Source organism: Caretta caretta, chromosome 1, assembly GCF_965140235.1.
Source record: "Caretta caretta isolate rCarCar2 chromosome 1, rCarCar1.hap1, whole genome shotgun sequence".
NCBI classification, from domain to species: Eukaryota; Metazoa; Chordata; order Testudines; family Cheloniidae; genus Caretta; species Caretta caretta.
This window is the reverse complement of record NC_134206.1, coordinates 96,945,548-96,961,188: the sequence shown is the minus strand read 5'-3', so window position 1 is coordinate 96,961,188 and position 15,641 is coordinate 96,945,548. Positions and strand designations below refer to the sequence as shown.

The 15,641-nt window shown below is 41.5% G+C and overlaps 1 protein-coding gene across 1 annotated transcript in view; it reads left to right on the top strand.

Annotated features, from left to right (window-relative positions):
- The first annotated feature begins 235 nt into the window (after positions 1-235).
- Positions 236-15,641, top strand: part of TGDS (TDP-glucose 4,6-dehydratase) — a 1,159,807-nt gene continuing 1,144,401 nt past the window's right edge. The window contains exon 1 of the transcript XR_012668860.1: positions 236-1,252. The gene's annotated coding sequence lies outside the window, so the exon portion shown is untranslated. The remainder of the gene's footprint in view (positions 1,253-15,641) is intronic.

The window sequence follows — 15,641 nt, the reverse complement described above, 5'->3', positions numbered from 1 at the left end:
CACCCTAGTGGCCATGCTGGGGTGAACAGGACCAAAGACCGTTTGGGGGGGTCATTCCACTGGGAGGGAATGGGCAAGGATGTTTCTACCTATGTCCAGTCTTGTGAGGTGTGCCAAAGAGTGGGAAAACCCCAAGACCAGGTCAAAGCCCCTCTCCAGCCACTCCCCATCATTGAAGTTCCATTTCAGCGAGTAGTTGTGGATATTCTGGGTCCTTTTCCGAAAAAGACAGCCAGAGGAAAGCAGTACATACTGACTTTCATGGATTTTGCCACCCGATGGCCGGAAGCAGTAGCTCTAAGCAACACCAGGGCTAAAAGTGTATGCCAGGCACTAGCAGACATTTTTGCCAGGGTAGGTTGGCCCTCCGACATCCTCACAGATGCAGGGACTAATTTCCTGGCAGGAACTATGAAAAAACTTTGGGAAGCTCATGGGGTAAATCACTTGGTTGCCACTCCTTACCACCATCAAACAAATGGCATGGTGGAGAAGTTTAATGGAACTTTGGGGGCCATGATACGTAAATTCGTAAATGAGCACTCCAATGATTGGGACCTAGTGTTGCAGCAGTTGCTCTTTGCCTACAGAGCTGTACCACATCCCAGTTTAGGGTTTTCCCCATTTGAACTTGTATATGGCCGTGAGGTTAAGGGGCCATTGCAGTTGGTGAAGCAGCAATGGGAGGGATTTACACCGTCTCCAGGAACTAACATTCTGGACTTTGTAACCAACCTACAAAACACCCTCCGAACCTCTTTAGCCCTTGCTAGAGAAAACTTACAGGATGCTCAAAAAGAGCAAAAAGCCTGGTATGATAAACATGCCAGAGAGCATTCCTTCAAAGTAGGAGACCAGGTCATGGTCTTAAAGGCGCTCCAGGCCCATAAAATGGAAGCATCGTGGGAAGGGCCATTCACGGTCCAGGAGCGTCTGGGAGCTGTTAATTATCTCATAGCATTCCCCACCTCCAACCGAAAGCCTAAGGTGTACCATATTAATTCTCTAAAGCCCTTTTATTCCAGAGAATTAAAGGTTTGTCAGTTTACAGCCCACGGAGGAGACGACGCTGAGTGGCCTGAAGGTGTCTACTACGAAGGGAAATGTGGTGGTGGTGTGGAAGAGGTGAACCTCTCCATGACCCTTGGGCGTATGCAGCGACAGCAGATCCAGGAGCTGTGCACTAGCTATGCGCCAACGTTCTCAGCCACCCCAGGACTGACTGAACGGGCCTACCACTCCATTGACACAGGTAATGCTCACCCAATTAGGGTCCAACCTTACCGGGTGTCTCCTCAAGCTAAAACTGCTATAGAACGGGAGATCCAGGATATGTTACAGATGGGTGTAATCCGCCCCTCTGAAAGTGCATGGGCATCTCCAGTGGTTCTAGTTCCCAAACCAGATGGGGAAATACGTTTTTGTGTGGACTATCGTAAGCTAAATGCTGTAACTCGCCCAGACAACTATCCAATGCCACGCACAGATGAACTATTAGAGAAACTGGGATGGGTCCAGTTCACCTCTACCTTGGACTTAACCAAGGGGTACTGGCAGGTACCGCTAGATGAATCTGCCAAGGAAAGGTCAGCCTTCACCACACATCTCGGGCTGTATGAATTTAATGTACTCCCTTTCGGGCTGCGAAATGCACCCGCCACTTTCCAAAGATTTGTAGATGGTCTCCTAGCGGGATTAGGAGAATATGCAGTCGCCTACCTTGACGATGTGGCCATATTTTCGGATTCCTGGGCAGACCACCTGGAACATCTACAAAAAGTCCTTGAGCGCATAAGGGAAGCAGGACTAACTGTTAAGGCTAAGAAGTGTCAAATAGGCCTAAACAGAGTGACTTACCTTGGACACCAGGTGGGTCAAGGAACTATCAGCCCCTTACAGGCCAAAGTGGATGCTATCCAAAAGTGGCCTGTCCCAAAGTCAAAGAAACAGGTTCAATCCTTCTTAGGCTTGGCCGGTTATTACAGACGATTTGTACCGCACTACAGCCAAATCGCTGCCCCACTGACAGACCTAACCAAAAAGAAACAGCCAAATGCTGTTCAGTGGACCGAAAAGTGTCAGAAGGCCTTTAACAAGCTTAAAGCGACACTCATGTCTGACCCTGTATTAAGGGCCCCAGACTTTGACAAACCATTCCTAGTAACCACAGATGCGTCCGAGCGTGGTGTGGGAGCAGTTTTAATGCAGAAAGGACCTGATCAAGAATTCCACCCTGTAGTGTTTCTCAGCAAAAAACTGTCTGAGAGGGAAAGCAACTGGTCAGTCACTGAAAAAGAATGTTACGCCATTGTCTACGCTCTGGAAAAGCTACACCCATATGTTTGGGGACGGCGTTTCCACCTGCAAACCAACCATGCTGCACTGAAGTGGCTTCACACCGTCAAGGAAACTAACAAAAAACTTCTTCGGTGGAGTTTAGCTCTCCAAGATTTTGATTTCGACATCCAACACATCTCAGGAGCTTCTAACAAAGTGGCTGATGCACTCTCCCATGAAAGTTTCCCAGAATCAACTGGTTAAAATCGTCCTTGAGATGTGGAAAATATTGTTAGTCTTTATGTACTTGGTATTATATTTAGAGATGCATGTGTCTTATTAACTCTGTTTTTCCTAGAGCTCCAGGAAGAAATCCCAGCCAGTGTTTCACCCTAGCTGAGATTTGGGGGGCGTGTCATAAATATAAAGGGAAGGGTAAACCCCTTTGAAATCCCTCCTGGCCAGGGGAAGCTCCTCTCACCTGTAAAGGGTTAAGAAGCTAAAGGTAACCTCGCTGGCACCTGACCAAAATGACCAATGAGGAGACAAGATACTTTCAAAAGCTGGGAGGAGGGAGAGAAACAAAGGGTCTGTGTGTCTGTCTATATGCTGGTCTTTGTCGGGGATAGACCAGGAATGGAGTCTTAGAACTTTTAGTAAGTAATCTAGCTAGGTATGTGTTAGATTATGATTTCTTTAAATGGCTGAGAAAAGAATTGTGCTGAATAGAATAACTATTTCTGTCTGTGTATCTTTTTTGTAACTTAAGGTTTTGCCTAGAGGGGTTCTCTATGTTTTTGAAGCTAATTACCCTGTAAGATATCTACCATCCTGATTTTACAGGGGGGATTTCTTAATTTCTATTTACTTCTATTTTTATTAAAAGTCTTCTTGTAAGAAACTGAATGCTTTTTCATTGTTCTTAGATCCAAGGGTTTGGGTCTGTGGTCACCTATGCAAATTGGTGAGGCTTTTTATCCAACATTTCCCAGGAAAGGGGGGGTGCAAGTGTTGGGAGGATTGTTCCTTGTTCTTAAGATCCAAGGGTATGGTTCTGTAGTCACCTAGGCAAATTGGTGAGGCTTTTTACCAAACCTTGTCTAGGAAGTGGGGTGCAAGGTTTTGGGAAGTATTTTGGGGGGAAAGACGTTTCCAAACAGCTCTTCCCCAGTAACCAGTATTAGTTTGGTGGTGGTAGCGGCCAGTCCAAGGACAACGGGTGTAATATTTTGTACCTTGGGGAAGTTTTGACCTAAGCTGGTAAAGATAAGCTTAAGAGGTTTTTCATGCAGGTCCCCACATCTGTACCCTAGAGTTCAGAGTGGGGGAGGAACCTTGACACATGACCTGAAGGAAAATTGGGCTAAAGCACTCACATACTACAGTGATGAGGGCAGTGTATGAAATAGATTCTACATAGAATTGAATAGTTGTTTATAGGCTGAAAATCTCATAACTAAAAATGTAAGGAAATTCCCAGGGCAGAGAGTTTGCATTCAAAGCATCTACTTGCTTGTTGTCATTACTATTCACTACTATCTTGTTCAAAAATGCTAAATATGCTATGCTAATTGTCATGTTTTTGCAGCATAGACCATTTTCCAGAGGGTATTTAAGATGAATCTCACCAACTGTAAGTTTAGGCTAATCTGCTTTGTTTCATTTAAAATACGGGTCCCAAAAGGAGATAGATAAATATCATAGAATCAGATGTTCGTGGTGGAAAAGAACTATCAGGTCATCCTAGTCAGCTAGTGTAGTTGCACTACCTTGGCCAGTGCCTTCTCCCATTGAAGTAATGGAGTTTTGCCCAATAGCCTGATTCTTATTTATGCTAATAACATTTTACACTGCTCTACTTGTGTAATGGAAATATAATTTACTCCCACTTTAAGGCCCCTTTGCAGTGCCAGAGTGGTATAAAGTATCCTTCGAATAAATGAGAATCAGGCCCAATGGGAGCAAGATGGGGCCATGATAGACATTTCTCCCACTTTAAACCATGCAAAGTGAACCTCTGTACCACAGTGATGAGTGACCTTATACAAACCTAGACAGAAAGACAGACTGGAATAATAATGACTAATAAACACACCACTATTCTTCCTGTCACTCAGGCCTGTAACCTGGGAGTTATCTTTGACTTATCTCATGCACTCATGTATGTTCATGCCAGTTCTTCCTATTCCACATTTCTAAGAGCCTTTCTCCATACAGCTAAAACTTCTTCAGATTCCATCATATCCAGTCGTGATCACTGTAACCTCCACCTCACTGGCCTCTCCGACATGCACATCACCCTTCCATCGCCTGCCCATACAAACCCACAGTCACTAAAGATCTTATTCTTTGCCTATCAGTCTGACCACCTCATTCTCTCTTGAAAGTCCTCCAGTAACAGGGAAAAACAGACAAGAAAGAGTTAAGGACTGTCTACATGACCAAACAGGATTTAAGGGAAAGGACTATCTATCTCCTCTTTTCAAAGGCTGAGAGACAAAGGAAAAACTGCTACAGACTGCAGCCTACATTGGTCAGAATTGCTTTGTCTTGTGATTGAACAACAAATTGTGCCCTTAGGCAAGGGCCTGAAGCAGACTTGAACATGGCACTGGTTCTTTCCTGAGCTGGTAAGAAGGAGCCAACCAGTTTATACTTCTCCTGCCTCAATTTCTTGTGATGTCAACTTTATATAACTCCATTTGTCCACTTAGCCAACAATCATTTCTGCACTCATTCCCATGCTGCTCCCTATGCTTGGAACACTATCCTGAGCTGGTCTGCAAAGCTTCAACACTATCCTCATTTACATCTCTCTCTTGAAGATCCACTTCTTCCGGAATGCCTACAAGAAGATTGCTGTCTAATTCATCTACTTCTTTATTATCATTGATCAGCATTCATGAATGAACTACTTATTTATTGTATATAGAGGTAGGGGGGTATATGGACACTGTAACTGAAGCTGGGAATTGGTGTGAGAGAAAGATGAGAGAGCTGAATTCTGGACAGAGGACTGAGGGAAGAGAATTTACTTTATTTCACTTAAAAGTGAAAACACAGCTGTGTAATTAATGACAAGTCTATTATCACTGATCACATTTTCTTTAGCATTCTGAATACTTTTTTCTTCTTCAGCATGTTTTTCTTGATCCAATAAATTATCTCCTGCCACTGAAAACAATCCCACTTCTTTTTTTTTCATATGAAACACTTGAAGTTAGAAACCCACCATGGTTTCTACAACTAAATTAAAATCCAAAACCATCTTCTAATTCAGATGGCTAAAACGCACAAACCAGTGAATTTTTCATCACTGTGAACATGATATACTTGCCACCTAACTCAATGGGAATTTTTACTTCATTAATAAGCCTGAGCCCTTTTTCTACTCCTACTCTTTGATTATCTAGTGTCTCAACCCTAAAATGCATTCTCCTTGTGTACCTCCTTACAGCAATTTATTGAAACTGAGTCTTTGGACCACAGACCTCCAGCACTTTCCAGTCTTTTTTCCCCTTACCAATCTCCTTTTTACTCCTTAGATTGCTAGGCATATACAAGGAAACTGCATAGAAATGTATAATTTTCACATTCATTCATTCATTCATTCATTCATTCATTCATTCCCTTGCTCAAATAGTTTGCCTACCACTTCTCTCTATCAGTATCTATCTATCTATGTATCTCTCTATCTATCTCCGTAGTTATAGTACAGGGTTTTAGACAGAAACAGGCTTTTGACACAAGTTCATAATCATATGAGACCACAAGTCTGTTTATTGATATGATTTCCCATTTACCAATTGCAGTTTGAAGACAATAGTACAGTTCTATATATTGACTCAGCAGAGTTACAATAAATCAGATCTTATCAAATTCTGGATACTCCTTTTAAAAAGTAACTAGTTTTTGTAATCTGAGATACAGTATTTCAATTTTTTTGACTGTATTTCAAACAGTAATGGTGAAAAACTACTGGTAGCAAAATGTAGAATAACTAGCCCATTAAGACCACCGAATGTTTCATTTCTTCATACATTTTATGCAAATTGGTAGTGAGTAGACTTAATCTGATTAGTTTCCTCCCTTTACTAATAAGGTGATCACTCTAAAGTTGATGGAAGTGAAGTATTAAAACATTTCCCCATTAAATACTTATATATATTTGGAGATCTGATAGGCTGCACACTCAAGGAAGTGGTACTCATATTACAATGCAGACAATCTTTTTCAGTAACTTTGCCTAGAACTTTGTCAAATTGGAGAGCCACTCCCCCACTAAATGGTATCCACACAATAATCACTTTTGGGCTCTGATGTTGTGTTGTGATCACTCTCTTCTCATTATTTTCTGGCTGCTGATAGGGAAGAGAATATTTCCCTCATCTCTCTTTCCCTCATCTCTCACTCTTTCCCCTCACTTTCTGGGTTCATGAGGAGACAAGGAGCAGTCCTGGTGTCTCTTGTTTATTTGTTCAGTGTTATCTGACAGGTATGAACTCACATACAAATGAACTGCACAATAACCTATGGGGCTCTGAAGAGCTGCATCTGGTTTCAGAGCCACACAGTGGGAATACAGCCAACAACTGGAATAATGTAACTATGTGAACCCAAAGAGCTTTTGTCCAGTACAGCATTAAGAGAAGGGTGTTGACCAAAAGCTACTGTCCTGTTGTTCTAATTGGCTTTGAAAACTGGCTGCATTCAAAGGTTTCATCTAAGTGAGTGATTCTACACTACAGTGATAGGATAGGACTCAATGAGAAGAGCTGCTCTCCACATCTCTGAATGATATCTCATATCTTGTGTGAAAGCTGATATACCCTCCAACTCCACTGAAGCTATTTTAGTTAAGCTACAACAATTCAGTTGGCGAAATCCTTACTAGTGATATGTGGTTAGAGATCACCCAGAGCTGATACTGGGTCTGTGGATCTTGCCCTTAAGAAACGTTAAGATCCTTATTATTTTCTCAGTGATTTCAGTGGAAGTCTTAACAATAATTAAGGATGGACAAAGACGACATTGTCCGTAAGGACATTAATTCAAACGTGCATCAAACCGCATGACAGAGATTAATGACAAAAAACAGCTCTCCCACAAAAATTCTTATTCTAGCCACACAACCTGTGATTAGTTCACTTAATCAAATTCCCAATTAAGCTGAAGACTATGTCAGGAAGGCACAAGTCATCTGATGGACAGTAGTAAGCATGGGCGAGTAGAGGGACAATTTAGGGCTGGTGTTTGATGGCTGAAGTTATCCTGCCGTGAATTCCCTTGTGAGGGAAATTCTCAAATAGAGAGGGTGTTTTGCCAAGAAAATTTAGTTGGTTTTAATAATTACTATAATGTTATTGTTTTTTCAAGAGCTGATATCTTCAACTGAAATCAGCATGACTCTGGTTTCACCATGAACACTTAGAATCTGTAATATTCAAGGTTCAAAGCGGTGTAGTTGTGGCTGCAGCATTGGGAGAGAGCTCCCCCAGCGCAGTAATAAAACCACCTCCGGGAGGGGCTTAGCTATCAGTGCTGGAAGTCTGGCTCCCGGCACTGGTGCACTGTCTACCCTACCACTTTATAGCGCTGAAACTTGCAGCGCTCGGGGGGGGGGTGTTTTTTCACACCCCTGAGTGAAGAAAGTTTCAGCGCTGTAAGTGGCAGTGTAGACAAGGCTTTAGTCTCATAGCTAAGGCCCTAGACTGCGACTCAAGACATCTGGGTTCAAATCCCCACCCCTGCCACAGACTTTCTGTGTGACTTTGAACAAGTTACTTAATTGCTGTGTACCTCAGTTTCCCAGCTGTAAAATGAGGATAATAGAAAGATAGAAAAGTAGGGCTGGACAGGTCATTTAGTTCAGCCCTCTGTGCTGAGGCAGGACCAAGTAAACCTAGACCATCCCTGACAAGTGTTTGTCCAACCTGTTCTTAAAAAAACTCTAGTGATGGGGATTACACAACCTCCCTTGGAAGCCTATTCCAGTATTTAAATACCCTTATGGTTAGAAAGTTTTTCCTAATATTTAGCTTAGATCTCCCTTGCTGCAAATTAAGCCCATTACTTTTTGTCCTACCTTCACTGGACATGGAGGACAATTGATCACTGTCCTTCTTATAACAGCCCTTAGTATCGTTGAGCTCAGGTGCCCCCTCAGTCTTCTTTTCTCCAGACTAACCATGCCCAGGTTTTTAACCTTTCCTCACAGATCAGGTTTTCTAAACTGTTTCTAAATCATTTTTGTTGCTCTTCTCTGGACTCTCTTCAATTTATCCACATCTTTCCTAAAGTGTGGCATCTAGAACTGGACACAATGCTCCAGCTGAGGCCTCACCAGTGCTGAGAAGTGAGGGACAGTTGCTTCCCATGTCTTACATATGACAATCCTGTTAATACACCTCAGAATAACATTAGCCTTTTCACAACTGCTTCATATTGACTCATATTCAATTTGTGAGCCACGATAACCCCCAGATCCTTTCCGGTAGTACTACCACCTAGCCACTTATTCCCCATTTTGTAGTTGTGTGCTTGATTGATTTTTCCTTCCTAAATGTATTACTTTGCACTTGTCTTTACTGAATTTCATCTTGTTGAATTCAAACCAATTTGTCAAAGTAGTTTTGAATGCTAATCCTGCCCTCCAAAGTGCTTGCAATCCCTCCCAGCTTGTCCTATGCAAAAGAGAGCATATTCTGCACTCCATTAGTCAAGTCATTAAAGAAAATACTGAATAGTACCAGATTCAGGACTGATCCCTGCAGGACCCCACTAGATATGGCCTCCCAGTTTGATAGCAAACCATTTGTAACTCCTCTATGAGCATGGTATTACAACAAGTTATGCACCCACCTTATAGTAATTTCACCTAAATCACATTTCCCTTGCTTATGAGAATGTCATGTGGCACTGTGTCAAAAGTTTTACTAAAATCTAACTATACCATGTCTACTGCTTCCCCCCATCTAGTAGGCCAGCAGTCCTATCACAGGAAATTAGGTCAGTTTGGCATGATTTGTTCTTGACAAATCCATGCTGCCTATTCCTTATAACTCTATTATCCTCTAGGTGCTTACAGATTGAATGATTAATAATTTGCTCCAGTATCTTTCCATGTATCAAAGTTGGCTGACTGGTCTGTAATTCCGCAGGTCCTCTTTGTTCTCCTTCTTAAAGATAGGTACTATGTTTGCCCTTCTCCAGTCCTCTAGCATCTCGCCTATCCTCCAGGAGTTCTCAAAAATAATCACTAATGATTCTGAGATTGCTACAGCTAGTTTCTTAAGTATCATGAGGGTATTTCATCAGGTGAATTATCCCTTATCTGCCAACTGCAGGGGTCTTGCAACTTTCACTGAAGCATCTGTGTGATCTAGTAGGGCAATTCCTATGTTCTGGTGTCTTGTCTGTTCAGATTGTAAACTCTTTGGGGCAAGGACTGTCTCTTATTATGTATTTACACAGTACCAACTGCAAGGGGAGGCCTGATCTCATCTGGGGCCTCTAAGCATGATTAATAGAAATAAGTAACCACACATTTATTTATTGTTCACAAGCACATTAATTATATGTCTATTCATTTGTGTATAATAGCTCTACTTTACCAATGATATAAGGCCTTTCTCCTCTGTATATCAAGACCAGTCTGAAACTCTGTACCAGGGTCACATATTCCTGTATTAAAATAAACTTGAAAAAAGTACATTTATACTTTTAAATAAGTGGCAAGCTCCTTGCACATCTACGGGTGTTGGCCAATTCTTTAGCTTAAGACTTCTTTTTTTGTCTTGTTTAATTTGCTCCCTAATCATCACCTCTCTGCTCAGAATGACTGAGAGCACAGCCCACTTTTTCAGATGGAAGCTGGAGTCTGCAGCCTGTTTGGAGGCCACTTTAAATACCCCTGCAACAGGAACATGTTCAATGGATAACTTATCTTCACCAAATTATTTTCCAAGGTATTTGTTCAAGAAGGCTCCGCACTTCAATGATACATGTATTCTTTTGATATCAAGAAAATGTAGTCATCTTCTGGTTCTCTTATTCCACTGTGTTGGATTTCTAATGAATTTTACCTTTTGCTGCACCGGGAATTTATTCTTTAAACAAAAGTATTACTTTAACAGGTCCTCAATTTAAAATGGCTTCATGGTATTTCTGAACATGCTTTCTATCCAGTTTCCTTCCATTAAATACTTCTGTTCCTTGGCTGTGTTTCCCTCATGTAGAATACAACAGGTAAGAAGAGCTACAGAAGCAGGATACCTCACACTATCCATCCTGAAACACTCAGCTAAACCTCCACAGGCTCTTGGCAAGAAAGTCCATATGGTTCGAAAGCTGAGTGGCTCCAAAACATGGTTACTTGCTTCTTCCCAAGCCAGTTGGTGTCTAGTAGACCAAGTACAGGCTTTACAAATCAAAAGAGGTGGCTTCTATTCCCAATCCCAAGTCACATAAAACCAGATTTGATGCCCAACAAAAGCAGTCCTTCAATCTCTTTGTCCTTCATTTACTTGCCAGGAAAATGGGGAATCAGTTCCACCCTTTGTGCAGTAGCTTCAAAATTTCAACCCTAGAATTTGGGAGTCTGGAGCTGCTGCTGAGTAGGTTTGCTCCTTTATAATGCTAGCTGTGCACTGGGGGCATGGAGTTCTGGGTGGGCTTTGTGCTGCAGAAGGAGCAAAGCCACAAATGGACCTCAATAAATAATAGGGATTATTATAGGGAATTTTATCTGAAAGCCCTGTATTACTGCAGCAATATCATATTACAAAAGCCACTTTCGCCCCAACATTATGATGCAACATGCTATGAAAAGAGAAGAAATGAAAAACAATGTCTCAATGGCTTCATTTCTTTTAATACCTAATTTTCAAAGAGATCCTGGAACTTAATGTAAGAGAATTCCAAGGTACAGAGGAAAAGGCACTCTCTCCTCAGCTCCCGCAAGTACGCATTTTAGCAGTCAGTATGCTAATTCTGGCCTGAAGTCCCTGTAAATGGTTGGATAGCCACTTACCTCAGTTGTCTTGAACTCTGTATAAGCAGCCTGAAACAGGAGAAAATTAATTATGCTCACAATATATTACTAGTTGTCAGTGACGAGTGATGTCGATAAAGCTGGTAATCATTTTGTAGATTTGCCTTAAATGCAAGGTAGTGTGATATACCTCGTTCATTTTGCTTGAAAGTTATCCTTTGTGCGGACAAGTACCATTGTTACTCTATCACATAAAGAATGACGTATGTTTAAAATAAGTAATTATTAATCTAACTTATTTAACTACTTAATGAAAATTTTTATTTCCACACAACATGCTTAATAGGATGATGATTGATGATTATTACAGCATGCATTTCTAAGGTGTCCATCACTGAAGCACTGGAAAGCACATTTTTTAAAAAATGCTAAATACGGAATCCTATAAAAGAACCCCAATGCTCCCCTCCTCCTCCTCCTGAGTGGGGAACGGATTCATGGGGAGATCATCAAAAGTATATTGCTAAAGAGCCTCCAGAACTTCATCAGCTGCAGGATTGGAAGAGAGTGAGGTCTTGAAGCTCTATCCTATAGATAGCTCTGGTTGACTTAGCTGGATCTCCTGTGAAAGTGAGGTCCACAGATAATTTTTGCCATTATTCACCCTGCTCCTTATTGAAGACAGACAGTTTTGAATTATACGATCTAAAATCTGGCAGTTACATATAACTAAAAATGCTACACAGTTACATAATTAACTGAGAACTGTTTACAGCTTATATGGGAAAATTTAAAGCTATTGACTGATAAGCCATATGACAATCTGCAAAAAATGCTGGTTCCCAACCAAATCTTCCAATTCAGAAGTAGTGATCCACCAAACACTAACTGGGAATCACTTCAAAAGAGGTTTCCTGAATCACAGAAGTCCAAAATTTTATTTTTGTCAGTTGATGAAAGTTTTTAAAAGAGTTAAGGGTCCCAAACTTAGAGTCCAACAGAGCTATGCTCAGTGAATGAGCTAGGTGAGGAAGGGGTTAGGAGGGCAAGGGAGGGAAAGCTAAGCCCATGAAATTCAGCTTTGATAAATGTAAGTTAATTCATACTGGCAAAAAGAATCTAAACTACTAACAATAGCTAGACATGGGCCTTATTCAAACCCCTGCATCCAAACACCCCTGCACATTGATGTTCAAAATCTGAATATTTCTGTGCCTCAGTTTCTTTCTCTATCTATAAAATGGGGATAATACTTATCTACCTCATAGAAATGTTGTGTGGAGTACTTGGTAAATGTTTTTGTAGTGATCTGAAGGCATAACATTCTAAATGTTGTGAACCTGGGGAGAACTAAGGTGTGGGCAGATATCCCTTAGATATGGGCCAGTGTTGGAGGCAAGATACAGGATCTGATGGGCCAAAGCTATGATCTAGCACAGCAAATTCTATGTTCTTAAATAAATGTTAATTCAAAGGAAATTGTAAACTGCGGCCGAAACCTTTCTAACATGTGTTCCAAAAATTAAGCACTTGAATCCACATTTAGGTACCTAGATTCATGGACTCATGGAGTTAAAGGCCGGAAGAGACCATTACATCATCTAATCTGGCTACTTTATCTCACAGGCCACTCAATTTCACACAGTTGCTCCAGTGTTGAATCCAGTAACTTGTGTTGGGGTAAAGTATGTCTTCCAGAATGGCATCTAGTTTTGATTTGAAGACACCAAGAGATGGGGAATCCACCACTTCCATTGATAGTTTGTTCCAGTGGCTAATCAACCTCACTGTTAAAAATGTGTGTCTAATTTCTAATTTGAATTTGTCTGCTTTTAATTTCCAGACACTGATTCTTGTTATGCCTTTCTCTGGTTGATTATGGAGCCCATTAGTACCTGGTATTTTCTCCCCATGAAGGTACTTAAACAGTGTAATCAAGTCATCTCTCAATCCTCTTTTGGATAAACTAAAGAGATTGAGCTGTTTAAATTTCTCACTACAAGGCATTTTCTCAATCCCTCAAATCATTTGTGGCTCTTTGTTGCACCTTTCCCAATTTTTCAACATCTTTTTAAAACGTGGACACAAAACCTGTAGGCAGTATCCCAGTATCAATCTTATCAATGCTGCTAACTGAGGTAAAATCATCTTTCTACTCCAACTCATTTCTTTCCTGTTCATACATCCTGTGATCACAATAGCTTTTTGTCAGTTGTCACACTGGGAGCTCATGTCGAGCTGCTTGTCCACTATGACTCCTAAATCCTTTCTGGAGTCACTTCTTTCCAGAATACTGAAAATATATTGACAAACAATATATAGGGAACCTATAATGATTTGGAGGCAGGGTACCTGTCTAGCTGTAAAGCACCACACCCTCCAATTGTACTCTATCAATAATAAACAGTATTAATAATTAAAATATACAAGAATTATGTTGTTTCAAACAGCCTCTCTGTAACAAAAATCTGCACATTCTTCTTATTTACATATCATGACAAGTGGCCCGCCAAGCACACAGTCACTGAGGTTATCAATAAAAGCAAAAGCAAAAAACGGCAAAAGCAAAAATACAAATAGTACCCCAACTAATACAGCAGTCTGGGTTTCCTAGTGCCACCCCCAACTTCTCTCTAGATATATATATAAAATGAATAGATATGTATTGCACAGGAACAATAAATAATAATAAATGTAAGTGAAGAAATTTATAGGTGTATCTCAATCACTAAACTAAATAGATATTGTTTGTAATTAGCATTACATCATTTATGAGTTACTAGTTTTTCGTATTCAACAAAAAGAAGAAAAGTGAAATGATTCTCAGTTTATTAATACATTTGGAAATGAAAGACAAATGTATCTTTTATTTAATCAAATCCTATACAAAGAGCAGAAACAGCCTATGATTTCATCCTACTTTATATGGTACCAGATAGGAAACACAAATTTCCCTCAAGAAACAATGCAAAACATGCAGCAGTCAATGAAGCAGGAGTTATGGTCAAAAGAAACAGCTTAAAGAATGGGACTCAACCACGAGTTTAAAGTTAAGTACATGGTTATGTGCTTTGCTGCACTGAGGCTAATAATTTAAAATTTGCAAATTCTTTCCTGATAAATTACGATTAATCTAAAAAATGAACATATAAAATGGCATCGTGTTTTCAATGCTTATTAACCCATCTATTATTTTTAATCTATATAAATGGTTTCTTAATGTATTATATTGCATATATTGTTACGACAGTGGTTTCTTCAATTTTGCTGAATGGAGAGTAGTCAAAACACAAATATGTTCTCTTTTCTTAAATTCTTAGCTCAGCTACATACTACCTTCCTTTGACTCTCTGAGAATATACAATATTTGTACAATAATTTTGGAAAAACAAAGTAGTATGGGAAATCATCTGTTTGATGACAATTCGTGAATAGAAAAAAAGCATACATCTGATGAATAATTGTTCACTGCAAATAATTCACACAGCACTAGTTAGTTCTTTAGTCTGAGCATACATTACATGCACCATGCAATACAGTAGCAGTTTGTCATTTTACTGCTGACTATAGTTATCCATATGAGGCAGTCACTGCTCATGTAAAAGTGGGGGAGGTGTGTCAGTAATGGTGTGGGAGGGGGCTCCGGGCTGGGGTGGGAGGAAGTGCGGGAGGGAGTGTCAGGGCATGGCGGGGGGTGCAGGCTCTGGGGTGGGGCTGCAGATGAGGGATTTGGGGTAAAGAAGGGGCTCCGGGCTGGGACTGAGGGGTTCGGAAGGCAGAAGGGGGATCAGGGCTAGGGCAGAGGGTTGGGGTGTGTGTGTGTGTAGCTCAAGGGTGCAGGCTCTGGGCAGCACTTACCTGAAGCAGCTCCCGGAAGCAGCAGCATGTCCCCCCTCTGGCTCCTATGCAGAGGTGCAGCCAGGTGGCTCTGATGCCCGCTGCCCCATCTGCAGGCGCTTCCCCTGCAGCTCCCATTGGCCACAGTTCCCAGCCAAGGGGAGCTGTGGGGGTGACACTTGGGCCAGGGGCAGCGTGCGGAGTCCCCTAGCTGCTCCTATGCATAGGAGCTGGAAGGGGGATATGCCGCTGCTTCCCGAAGCCACGCAGAGCAGCCCCTGACCCTGCTTCCCAGCTGGAGCGCCGGAGCTGGGCAAGCCCCAAACCACGCTCCCCAGTCGGAGCTTGAGGGCCAGATTAAAATGGCTGGCAGGCCAGATGCGGCCAGCGGGCCACAGTTTGCCCACCCCTGGGCTATGACATGGACCAGCAGCAGTGCCACATAAAAGCCATGGAGGTGCAGCAGTCATACCAGAAGGCCAAGGAGGCCAACAATCAATCCAGTGCCGAGCTTTTACAAATTTCTGCACGCCAT